This window comes from Felis catus, chromosome D4 (assembly GCF_018350175.1).
Source record: "Felis catus isolate Fca126 chromosome D4, F.catus_Fca126_mat1.0, whole genome shotgun sequence".
NCBI lineage: Eukaryota > Metazoa > Chordata > Mammalia > Carnivora > Felidae > Felis > Felis catus.
Genome location: NC_058380.1, coordinates 29030976 through 29044515, shown reverse-complemented (window position 1 = coordinate 29044515; position 13540 = coordinate 29030976). Strand labels below are relative to the sequence as shown.

The window sequence follows — 13540 nt, the reverse complement described above, 5'->3', positions numbered from 1 at the left end:
TTTTATTAATGAAGAATTTGCCTTAAAAAAAAAAAATCCCTCCTCCTTCATTTGAACAAGAACAGTTGGGAAACCTCCCAAATTAAGAAACTGTACACACGGGTTCCCTCCTTCAAAAGCCATTTGTTTGCTACCACGCCGGCTCTGCGCAAGCCGGGACTGCTCGCAGATTTGTCCTCCGCCCCCACGGCCACCAGTAGAGAAAACCCCACCTGTATTTCCCTTGCACAACATCTCCCATTCAGCTCGGAGAGCTCCACCGAAATCGTAGGAGCCACGTGTGCCAAAATAGACAGCTTTCATGTGAAATAATAACAGGGCAAGCACGCAAATGAAGTGTCTGCCAGGCCCTCAGCAGAGTCCACGAGAAACCCCAGGAATTAAAACGTGTGGTTGGGGCATTTAGGATGCGGCGGGTGGGGGAGGGGGGCAATGCAGCAGCCACCAGCAGTAGTTCAGAGGACAAAGTCAGAAAACAAAAAAGGAAGGCAGGGAAGAAGGGAGGACAGGAGGGCCGATGGAAGCAAGGGAGGAAGGAACTGGCAGGCACAGGAGCTAACCTTCTTACTGAGAAAGTCACCCCATAGAGAAGACAAACTGTGAAACCTGGCATTTTCGAGTAAATGACCCCTTGCTCTGGCATGTGCAGCGCTACAAAGGAAAGCCACAGAAATGTACCAAGTAAATAACATTCCAGACATACTGCTGGCAGCGCTTGGCCCTTTTGGCTAAAACAAAACAGAAGTAACTGCAGGCCTTGTAAACAGGCTCAAAGAGGAGTCTGCATCGGAAGGGTCTGCTGGCCAGAGACACAGACGGTGCGCACGTAGTTACAGAGACTGGACGACTGACCCGTCCACTCAACCCACGAAGGTTACACAAGCTGATGACTGTGAAGTCACGGCCAGACTGTCCACGAAGAAAACGCCTGCCCCGTCCTCGGTGATGGCTCGCTGTTCTGTCCCAACGTGGAAGTCCAGCCAAGGCCCATTTATGCAAATATCAAAGTCTAGAGAGCCTGAAGGAATGCACAAAAGCAGCTGCGTGGGGGGTGAGGGGTGGCTGTGCGCTTTCCTGCCCTTTAATCTTTTCCCTCCAACGGCCTTTGTTGTCTCCGCCAGACCTCCCTCCCCACCTGCCAGTGCTCTGGAGACTCCACCCGGCCTGGCCTCCGTGCGTCTTGGCCGGGCTCAGGACGGGACCGGCGTGGCTGGAATCCTACGTTCCCACTTCCCATCCCCAGGCCCTTCTTCCTAGCCAGGAATATATGGATTTCCTACTGTCTTCGGAGAAAGATCAAAGCTTAAACATCCTCCTGGGTCGGAAGGAAGGGTGTTTCATTTGATATAAGTGACCCTATTATCAGTGGAAAACATGACCTTCTCCCTGAAAAGCAATTTTCCAGTTGAGAACCAGACCCCAAATCCTCCTGCAGTGGAGTCTGCACTCTGAGCTTGGCTTTTTACCTGTGGGTGACTCTGGGGTGGTATTTCCCTATGAAGAAAATGGCTTCTTTCTTAAAACTAAATTAAAAACATGGATTAAAAATGGAGTAAGGTTTTGATAATCTTTCTCAAGGGTTATTAACAAAATTCTGACACAAAAGGACCAATAGAATTTACTTTTAAGGAGAATTTCCTCCTGTCGACCCTAAATGTCAGAATTGCTCATGTTACGTACGATTTTTACCCTGTTTTTTTTTTTCAACAGTGAGTGAGGAAAAGTATAATGCTCTTAAACTCACTTTAAGGAGTAATATTAAATACTCCTTTACTGGCAGATAATCTACTTCCTGCCCACCTTCAAAACAGGATGGATGTTTAGAATTTTCTACTTCTACCTTAACCTTGATTTATAAGTTTCACCCCTGGGCTCCTCACACATTCCCGCATTCTCAGAACCTTATTCATGGTCCTAATCAGCCAGTGGGTCATCCGTCTTCACTCTGACAAGGCCCATTTGAAAACAGGTTGTCTTGTTTCCCCCTAAAAGGGCCTGTGTCAGCTGCCTCTACAATATGCCAAATTGTCGATTCATCACTGCAAAGGATGAAGATAATCACTTCAATGATATCTTCATCCTAAAAACTGTTTTCTTTTTAAATTCACAGAGTTTATCACTTTTCCCAAATAAGAGATGGGCAGAAAAGTAATACTTCCAACTCTCAAAAAGCAGAAGCCTCCTGGGTTGTATCATAAATTCTCCCTTGCTACAAGTGGTCGGAGGAGGACAGGGGGCAGAGGAGGGGGCCGGCACAGAGCGACAGCAGGACACGTGTTCCCATTCTTTCCCAGGAGACCACCAGCGGGGCTGCTCCCGACAGAGGCCACGTGGTGGTGGATGTCTGCTGCCTTGCCCCTCGAGATTAAAAATATCATTTCTGGCCTGAAAACAGCTTCCCAGGACTGTTCCTAAAAGCTACCTCTCCATCCAGATTAGAAGGCTGTGTCTGTTAATGTAAAACATGCTTCTAGCAGAGGAGGAAGGAGTGCCTTCATTACTCTCAAGAGCTGCTCCAATCCTTCGGGAGGAATTCAATTTGGAACGGAAATGGAGAATTTCATCAGATCTTAAGCAGGGGCTGGTGTGTGATTTATTTCAGCTTTGTCCAGGGAGACGTGACCAGCGTGGCCCATCTTGCTGCCCAGGGAGAGGTACAGCACTTAGGGGCTCCAGCTCCACGTTGCCGCCCAGCGGGTCAGAGCAGGCTGCGGGTGGGACCGGGACAGGAAATGGCTTTTGGTTAAGGCCACCCCTCCCATCATACTGGAGCTGATCCCAATTCCCCCGGGGTGGGGGGGTGGGGGGAGGAGGAGCAGATTCACTTTTTCTACAGATCCTTGGGAGGGGCATCCAGGAAACAGATTTATAGTCTTCGAGCTTGAACTTCTTAGCGGTTCAGTTTTTCACAATCTCAACAATACGTGGACTCCAATGTCCCATTATGGGGAGGAAGGAAGAAACCAGGAAAGAGGCTCTTTTCCCTGCAAAGTCAACCTGGATAGTGTTAAGGGTCTCATAATCATGTGAAAGCAGCTTTTGCTTGCATGACTTAATTACTTGCTAATTTAATTTGGACAGCTAAAAGTAAATTCGTAGTAGCCTGGGGCAATCTGCAAGGGAGACCAAATCTTAGTTACCACTCCCTAAGATTCAGAATGTGTTTTCTCTTTCATCCTTAAGGTTAGCGTGATACATGTCAAGCCCTTCAACCAATGTGTTTACAAACAAAAATGCTCAATCTGGAGCCCCTCTTCTCTGCAATGAAATCCCGTAGTCCCTATCTCTGGCATGCAGTCTGATGTAGGGGAGGCATCTGTGGTCCCAAAGGCAAAGGGGTGGCCCAGATGACCTGGAGAGCCCCTGCTCCCATCTGGCTCCGAGACTGCTCAGTAGGAACTAGTTATGCTTCATTTGCCCCATCTGGCATCCCACTGTGGTCACACAAGGTAGTCTTTACACTGGAGCTGTAGGAGATGAGGGAATGTTCTTTCAGGGATATGGGACTTTCAGGAGCTTGAGGTAGAAACCAGCTCTAAAACCTTGAAGAAAACCTACTACATCTGATCAACACTGAGATCTAGGTTTGGGAGAAAAGGCTACCATTAGCATAAGTTTTCCTTTAAAAATTCTGAATAGCAAACAGGTGGCAAAACATCTACTCATTTTCCTAAATGAATTCAGGTTTTTAAGTTTTTATTTATTTATTTTGAGAGAGAGAGGGAGAGGGAGAGAGAAAGAATCCTAAGCAGACTCTGCTGTCAGCGCAGAACCTGATATGGGGCTCGAACTTATGAACTGTGAGATCATGAAATGAGCCAAAACCGAGAGTCAGACGCTCAACCAACTGAGCCACCCAGGCACCCCTACCTAAATGGATTTTGGCTGAAACTACCAACATAACTACAGCAGAGAGTGACTAAGAGGATCCCCAGACCACATTCCAGAGGCTTCTACCAAAAGCAAATCTTCCTTCTAAAGATTCATATTGCTTGAGTGCTTGCTATGTGCTGGGCACTATATATATACATATATATATATATATATATATATATATATATAATCTCATCTGATCTATCTCATGACCTCAGGAGATAGATTTTATTATTATCCCCATTTTACAGATTCTAAAAGTGAGGTAGAAAAAGGTAAAGTGACTAATGGAGTATTTCTATTCATACAGTCTTGACCCTGAAGCCTTACTCTGCCCAACTCTGCCCAGGGTCATTTGGTTTAGATCTGCAACTTCTGGGCTCCCATCCCTCTGTGCTAGCTCAAGCCCAGTGGTGCAATAATGTCCTTGATGGAGCCCCATCTTCAGAGTCCACCCAAGGGAAGCTACCAGCCATGCCCTGGGACCTCTGTTCCCTAAATGTATGTCACAGCCAGAACCGGCCAGGGTTACCAGACTTTTGATCGGTAGACCTTCAGCCTCTTCCTTGTGGGAAAGCAGGTGAGGATGGAAGGGACAGGGGGCAAAACGAGGAAAACATTACCACTCCACTTCTGATGCCTTCAAAGGGCCTAAATTCCTGAATGTAGCACCTCATTCTTTCTAACCCTGTCCTATGCCAGGAGTCCCTCATGGACCACCACAAGGGGATGCTTAGACAAGCAGGTGCAAAGGTGCTTAGGCCATCCCTAGGAGGCCAGGAACACGCCAGACTCTCCCTGCCTTCTATCTCCCACCCATTTTTGCTAACTCCTGATGTTCCTTTTCCTAAATAGACTTTATTTTTTAGAGCTGTCTTAGGTTCAAAACTTAGGTTCTGCAAACGGAGCAGCAGGGAACAGAGAGTTCTATATACCCCTCTGCCCACAAATGTATAACCTCCCCTACTATCAACATCCCCCACCAAAATGGTGCATTTGTTATTGTAATTGATGAATCTACCTTGATGCATCATTTTCACAGTCTACAGTTTACATTAGTTTCACTGTTGGTGTGGGGCATTTTCTATGGGTTTGGACAAATGTATGACATGTAACCACCATTATAGCATCACACAGAGTAGGTTCACTGCCTGCAACAATCCTCTGAAATTTCTTTCAAGAAGAGATGGTTTAAAGCATGTCGCAAGCTCAAAGGTTTACAGGAGCCAAGAACATAATACAATGAGGGATGCAGAGATGGGGGAAATGGATAAAAAGATAAGGGGAGTAGACAAAAAGATGGGAGGAGCACACAAGGAGACAGAGAAATAGACAAGGAGAGGGGGAAGCAGTCAAGGAGAGGGGGAAACAGATCAAATGAGAAAAGCAGATTACAAAAGGAAGGAGGAAATAGACAACAAGATGGGAAGCAAATAACAAGATGAAGGAAGTAGATTAGAGGGTGATAATAATATAGGGAAACAGGTAACTACAAGATGGAAGTAGAAAACAATAGGGGGAAATAGGCAGCAATTTTTTCAAACCCCAGGTCAAAGCAAATAAACCTATGGACAGGGGCTACAATCTTTCTCCTCTCTGGTTTAAAGCAGTAACCTTAGGTGAAGAAGCTCATGTTTTCATTGCACACTGAGGTGTGCATCCTACCAGGGTTCAGTATGGGGCTCATGGAAGACAGAGAAAGGCTCAATAGCTGAGCACAGATGACAGCTGGGAGGAGAGATGGGGTTCCAAGTGAGGCACAAGGAGGGAAAAAGGGCTGGCGCTGGGGACACCAAAACATTTTTGCCCGCTTCACAACTTTGTTTAGTGTTGGCCTTGGCCTCTTGCTAATGGAAAAAATCATAGCATGGCAGCAACAAAACGCAGAGACCACCTCTCGTTCTAGCAAACACAAAGACCACTTCCGACTTGAGAAAACAGAGATTGTCTTTGGCAGAGTGCTTAGCTGTCAAAAAGCAGAGCAATAGACACCGTACTCCTGCACCGCTGGGCAATCAGTCCATTGGGAATGCTGTCTAGACCTCAGCCCTGAACGAAAAGTGGAGACAGTGCTAGCAATGAGCTATCGGGAGTTGGCTACATCTAACTGGGGCTACCCTGCCTGAGGAAGGCGGTGGCGGTTGGTATCTCATGGTTATGCTGATCTAAAAAGCTAAATAAAGCCACAAGTGAAGCTTAAGAATCATAGGTAGAACTAGTATTTGAATTATCCAACCAGATTTGGACTCCTTTCCTTCTGAATCCTAATGTGCAATGTCTACCTAAGGAGTCTTTGGATTTTCACAGACGAAAACAAAGAAAGAGCTTTTTTTTTTTTTAAGTTTATTTATTTATTTTGAGAGAGACAGGGAGAGAGCACATGAGCTCGAGTGGGGCAGAGAGAGAAGGACAGAGAAGATCCCAAGCAGACCCCCTGCTATCAGTGCAGGACCCCATGTGGGCTCAGACCGTGAGATCGTGAGATCATGGCCAGAGCCAAAACCAAGAGTCGAACACTTAACCAACTGAGCCACCCAGGTGCCCCAAGAAACAGGTTTTTTTGAAGTTACTGAACACTCTGATGTTTTGGACACCGGGGACCTACCCATACCAAAACTACATGAACAATATTTATTGTAGTTGAGCATGTCTTTTGAAATCACTAAATTATTTATGAACCAAGAGCTGTGTCCTGCAGGATCTGGAGAACTCTCCTGGTAAGTAATTACCAATTAAAACATGTTGGCAGCCTCCACTAAAGCACACGGATGACAAAATGTGATTCCACTCCTTCACCCCCTGCTCCCGTCCTCCCCAACCAGGGTGATGATGTTTGTTCCCATAAAAAGAGCTAATAAAATTAGCTTCCCTCTGTGATACAGGGGAAATTTTATTTAATAAAATAATGCATTTTGCTTCATTCTCATATTAGCAACAAAATGGCGCAACTCAGCACCATAATATCTCATCCAGTCGGTTTTTGCTGCGTGTACAGGTCTGTCATTCGTGGCCAGGTGGAAGCCTGGAAAGCTGCTTCGATGAAGGAATATGTTCAGGCAGTTTGCACCACCCTCAGTAAGAACCACATGGTTATGGGTTTCCCTTGAAATACGGTGTGAGCACTCTTTGGATCCACAAACCACGTCCTCCCATGTTCCTTGTCTAGAGAAAGAAATTGCGGGAATTTCCCCAAGAGTACTTAGAAATTTAACTGGGGTGGAGGGGAGGTCATCAGTTGCTTCCACCACTGAGAGGTACTCTGGGAATCTGAAACCTCAAGATGTACTTAGGAATACGTTTAAGTGCTGTGCAGGGGGCTGATGAAAGCATACAGGGGGCAAAAAGGTGGGTCTGGACAGCGATAGGCCTGAACACAGCAGGGTGCTGCAAACTGATAGAATGACTCCTGGAAGCAGATCTATGCAGAAGGCACAGGGTCCTCCTGCCAGACAGCCACACTGTCAGCTAGCTTCCAAAGCACTAGGGTACTCTGTGTAGGAACAAGCACCAGAGCTACCTTAGGGTATGAGGTAACAGACTCAGATCTCTAACTAAATCAAAGGTAGATCCAGGAAGACAGAATTAAAGGAAGCTGAGTTCAAGTACTCCCTGCTGGTTGGTCCAATGGTGGTGGCGGTAGTGGAGAAAAATGAGAGGAAAAACAAAATAATGATGATGGTAAACTCTGAAGACCTTGCTTACTCTCACCCAGGCATGGTTCTAAATACTTTACATTCACTAACCCGTTCAATTCTAACAATCCCGTGAGGGAGATATTACTATCCCCATTTTACACACAAATAAACCAAGCCACAAAGAAGTTACATCGCTGGTCCAAGATCCCATAGCAGATGTCAAATCTGACTCAAACACAGGCAGCCTGGCTTATGTATGTGTTTTGCTTGATCAACACCAGTGTGTTTCAGAATCATCCAGAGGTAGGGTTGCTAGATAAATACAAGACACCCAGTTAAATGTGGATTTCAGATAAACAATGAATAATTTTTTAGGGTATGTCATGCCCCGTGCATTATCTGCTAAACCTGGCAACCCTACCTGGAGGGCTCGTTAGAATAGATCATCGGGCCCCCACCTCCAGAGTCTGACTCACAGGCCTGGTTGGGGTCTGAGAGTCTACATTTCTATGAGTTCCCAGGTGATGCTGATGTTGCTGGTCCAGGGATCACACTCGGAGAGCCACTGATTTACATTGTGGTGGCTGTATTGCTCTAATTAAAAAAAAAAAAAAATCCACTGTCAAAGTTTCTAAGTGGGAATATTTCACCTTGAGATCCAGATTTTCTAATTATACTGAAAATTTGAAAGATTTGGTCACACTAGACCCATATTCCCATGTAGCAACTGCAGCTGAATAGCAGGTGACCCTTTGAGTGGGAGCCTGGGCCCTCAGATCCCAGCTCCCCACCACTCCTTTCTGTCTCCCCACCACTGGCTGAGTCCACTTGTGTGTTTTTTCTCCCCTTTTCTTACAGCAGGATTAAGGGCAAAGTGAAATATTTCTTCTACCTGTGTCTCTATTAAAAGTAGGCAGAGAAGACAAAGTGTTCTAGGGAATCCTCTGCCATGCACACATTTTCATCTGCTGCCTCACTCCTTATAAGCATGTGGATTTAATCTCTTAGTTTTTCATGAAACATTCTACTGTCAAACTTGTTGGTGTCTATAAAACAGTTTGGCAGACTCCTGCTTCGTGGAGAGGACAAAGACACAAACTCCTGCCTCGCTCAAGCCATTCACTACAAATTCCATATTACTAAGAGTGGAATTAATCAGGTTGATTGTATTTTTGAAATCCAAACACAGTTTCAATTATTACTAGTCACTAATGGCTTATAATGAAGGCAGAGTTTGTTAGCTAAGCAAACAACTGGCATGTTTGTTTAAAGTGTAAATAGAAGGGAAATTCATGAATTAAATGAATGAATTCGCTGATTGTTCTCTTTAGGCTGTAAAAGAGCATTCAGCTGCCACAATATATATCACCACCTTTGCTGAAAGGATTAGCCTGCTCAAGTTGTCTTTATCCGGTCAGGGATCTTCTTAGTAATTGCTCACGAAGTAAATGTCTCTCTGAGTTTTGGAAAGTACTCATCTGCATCAGTAAGTGCCATTAAGGACAAGGGATCACCTGACTGTTGGAGGTTCATAAATAACTTTGCTTTTAAGAACAATAGCCATATTCCCTAATCTTTATTTGACTCCACAAATAGACTAACAGCATGCTTGAGGATATAAACAGACAATATGCCTCATATTTTCCAGGGTGGTCCTAGAAAGTATGGGGCAGAGGGTCACTCTCAGAGGTTTTGAACTTAACAGCATTTCCCTTTAAAAGGTAATAAAGTGCACCAGAAACGAAAAATAAACAAATAAAAGGTTTCACTCTTCAGTCTTCTGGTTTTTAACTAAGCTTTTCATTTAACAGAAAAGACAACTCACACTGGTACACATGAAGAGGGGTTCTCTTCTTTCCTATAACAAGACGTCCGGAAGAGGGTGGTTGCTGGGGTTGGTTCAGTGACTCAGCAATGCCAGTCAGAGCTCTAGATCTTTCTATCATCCCATTCTGCCAGCCATCCTTCCTATTTTCACTTTCGTCCTCACACCTGCCATCTCATGGTCTCAAGTTGGCTACCGCAGCTCCAGGCATCACATTCATGTTCAACATAAAACAAAAAGGCAGGAGAAAAGGGGTGCTGTGCCAGCAATATCTATTGCTTTCATCAAGAAAGCAAAACTTGCTCCAGAAAGCCCAGAGCAGATTTCCTCTCACTGGTTACCCAAGGCTGTAAAGCAGCATGGGGAAGAGTCTCTTTGGCTTTTTCTGATTCCATGGCAGAGGTGGGCAGGAAGAAGGGGTTTGCATATAGGTGTAGGGCCAGCCACAGCACCCGAGTTCAGCCGTCCTTCTCATAGATGTTAAAGAGCCACTCCTTGGGTCTCTTAGAATGCAAATACTTCCAGAAGAGCTACTGTGCTAAAAGAATTCACCCTTAAGTGTTAGTAATGTATCTCATATTTTTCTAGACAGGAGGCAGTTTGAACGCAGGGACTGCAGGATGGGCAAGAGTATGTACTTCAAGGCCATATTCTACCTATTTCCCAACTTACCCTGATGCTGGGTGACATCTGGACTCTTATTTTACCCTCTTATCCTCCACAGAAGACTGAAACCCATTCAAGCTAAAGGTAATGCTATCTATATATTATGGTGGTTTTTAAGAACTCAAGCTTTGGGGACAGAGCCATGGGTTTAACTCATGGTTCTCCCATTTACCAGCTGCAACACTGTATCAGTTTCCTGTTGCTGCTATAACAAATCACTACAAATTTAGAGGCTTAAAACAACACAAATCTCCATTTTACCATTCTTCAGGTCAGAAGTCTGACATGGGTCTCACTGCTTTTAGAAGTCAGGACATTGGGCCTTGTGTGTGTCAGGAGGGAGGTGACTGGAAGGAGGGGGGGCATGGGTTCTTCCGGGGCATTGGTCGCATTCTGCTTCTTGATCAGGGTGCTAGTTACAAAGCTATACTCAGTTTGTGAATGCTCGATGAGCTGTACACTTAAGCTGTGCACTTTTCTGCAATGTGTTGTCCTTCAGTGAAAGGTTAAAAACAAGCAGACAAATATCTTGGGGGGAGCTGTCTCCATTTTCTTCTCGGAAAAATCAAGGCAAAGATTAAGCCAGAGTCCCATCAGTAGGGACAGGAACGAGACCAGAGACTGGGAAGCCTTCCCCTAGTTCTTTGAGCTGAATGTAGTCCAGGCCAGTTTCCAACACTAATTATGTATATACTTTAAATCTCTTGAGAAAACGTTTTTTTTTTTTTAATTTCTTTTGCCATACAGTCACATTTCTATTGCAAGTAAAAGGTACCTTGTATCCTTCAGACACACCTGTAAAAACAGAACTGATACTGCCATATATCCATGTCTGCTTCATTTTCTTTCAGACACAGTGGAAAACATGCCACAATAATAAGCCCCTTTTCCATCCTGGCCAGCTGGAAAATTACGTTATGATTGAAATGACATCATACAGCTATGACACTCAGCCAGCGGCCGCTCTGAGAAATCTGGGTGAGGCAGTGACAGCATGGACGTGAACGCCACTCGCAATGAATCCCACCTTTTATTAGCAAGTGACTTTTTTATTGCCATGACATTTTGAAAATGAAACTGTGGCAGCCACACTGTCGGAGGCCATTGATCACCCAACGTCCCCTATCACCACAACTAACCACACTGGCCAAACAAGACAAGAACGGGACTAGGAGAAAGTTCGTTTTAAATAACTAGTTCCAAAGGCAAAAGACCAGGGGCTGAGGCCATGCCCGCAGTGACTCTTAGGGGGTGGGTTAGCATTCCCTCTACTGCTATCAATTGTTTCTCAAGTGACCTCCAGTAGTAGTCATCATAATAATAGCATAAGGAGTAGCAGTAGTAGTAGAACCTACACTAACATCCTTCGATGTAGAATACTGACATTTCTGTAACGTAACACTCCAAGCAAAACCCAGCATGCTGATTAGGCAAATAAAAACAGGACAAGGCCCTGACTCTCCTCCATCTTTACAACTTTTGGGACGAACCACATGAAACTGCTGATATTTGACCATTCTCAACGTCCAAAGATAAGCGATCTCATATGGCTCATCCTATAGACTGTCCCTCCCCCACCCAAGATCCTGCTCTGCAGCAATGTCAGGAGCTGCCACGAGATCTGGGAAAATTCCCATACTTCTCAAGCAGCAGGGAATTAGAAACACTGTTGCATCCCACTGCGGAAAAGTGCAGATGACAGATCCTGGGCAAATGGCACTGCGTTGTCCTCAGAAAGAGGTGGACCCTGCCTAGGTCAGTGCCCCAGATCAGAGCCCTCTCTGGCCAAGGCCAACTCAGTGTGAAGCTAGGCATCTCAAGTCAGGAGCAGATCCTGAAGCCAAAAGCAAAAGCAGGAGTGGGCCAGAACAGGGAGACTGGAGCAGCGATCACTCCCACGCCCTGAGGGAAGCCGAGTGTATCTGCAGCTGATGTGCTGGGTGCCTTACGGCCACGTAAGACCCATGTCCGGAAGCCAGAGGCAATGAGGCTGGGGTGCCATGGCAGAGAAGCTGGAATCGCAACCGAGTGGTGTGATTTTAGTGACCCAGCCTCGCAAAGACACCTGACCCTTCCGTAATAGAGTCAGCCCCCATGGATTCAGGTATTACATGGTCCCAGGGCCCAGGGGGAGATAGACAGCACACTGTTTCATAGCCACTGTGCACAGGATGAACATGCACGCGATATTTGTTTAGCCAGCTGCCAGGAAGGGCTCTGGGAAAGAGAACAGGTTCATTTTGATGGAGGACTGGAGGTGGGGAGGAAAGGTGAGCACAGGGAGCACTGTCAAGGAGAAAAACTCAGCCCATGAGGGTCATGGGGGTGAGTAAGAGGAGCAGATCCGGGGCAGGAACACGGGATTCAAAGGCCTGGGTAGAATCTGGCTCACAGGTGGGAGATGGGCTGGGGCAGGGAGATGAGCTAACACTGAAGCTGGGGAAGGTATGAGACTGGTTCTGGAATCCCTGGACAGTCCATCCAAAAGCGATCTTAGAGACCTGCCCCTCCCCATTCTACATATGAGAACACAAAGACCCAGAGAGCGAGCTCATTCATTCCACATGGTGAGAGCTGCCTGTGCCACAGCTAATTCATGTCAGACCCAATTCTGCCAGACATTTTATTCTAAAGTGTTTCACAAAATCCCAGTCACAGCAGAACCAGCGGAGCCCCCTTGCCTGAGACTGGTGTCTCACTCAAAGCTCGTGGCGACTGAGGGCAGACATTGGCGGACGCCATCTTCTCTAGCCATGGTCACAAAATGCTTCTGAGATGGATGTTACCCACCTAACAGCCACTGATTACTGGGATGCGCCCTCTGGTAAGATTTGGCTTTTTCTCCTACTGACAGAGGGCTACCCTGAAGGAAAGCTTCAACCACATTGTTTCTGTCTGTTGGTTTTTTTTTTTTTTTCCGCTCACCAGTTTCACATAGAAGGAAAAGAACAACAAACAAGAAAAAGAGAACACTTCATGCTATTTTCTTGGTATAAAAGGTGTCATACCTTCAGTGTGTAACTAACGGTTTACTTAACTGTTTTCAAATTTTCTCTCTCGTTCTTTAATTCATTTTTTTAAGGCTCTGCAAACTGACCTTTGGGTTGAACACATCTATGGAAAGAAAGCCTGGCGTAAAGAAAAACTGGGTTATGATGGAGCGTCAAGGCAGGTAACCTTAACTACAGTGTTTGCAAAAGCAAACACTGTAACGTATGAAATAAAATATTAATAGCCATTACCTCAGTTCTTCTGAGAACAGACCTGACTCACAGTTTTTGTGTGGCGTGATTTCCACACATGAGCCTCACCGTGAACACTGCTCACGTTACCAGGCGATTGAAGCCTCAAAGCAGGAGAGACCAAGTCGAGTGTGTGTTTTTATTCCATAATGTCATGGGCAACGTTGCTTATTTTGGCGACCAAGTTCAGTTCTCCTGAATTTACCACCTAGTGCACATTTAAGACTAATCACCTAAACATATACTAGGAAGGTTGGCAAAATTATTTTCAACTTAAAAAGGAAAATATTGGAATAAGA

General features: G+C 45.5%; 1 protein-coding gene across 32 annotated transcripts in view; it reads right to left on the bottom strand.

The window, feature by feature from the left end:
* Nucleotides 1-13540, bottom strand: part of AOPEP (aminopeptidase O (putative)) — a 343279-nt gene that overhangs the window by 154138 nt on the left and 175601 nt on the right. The gene's annotated exons all lie outside the window — the stretch shown is intronic.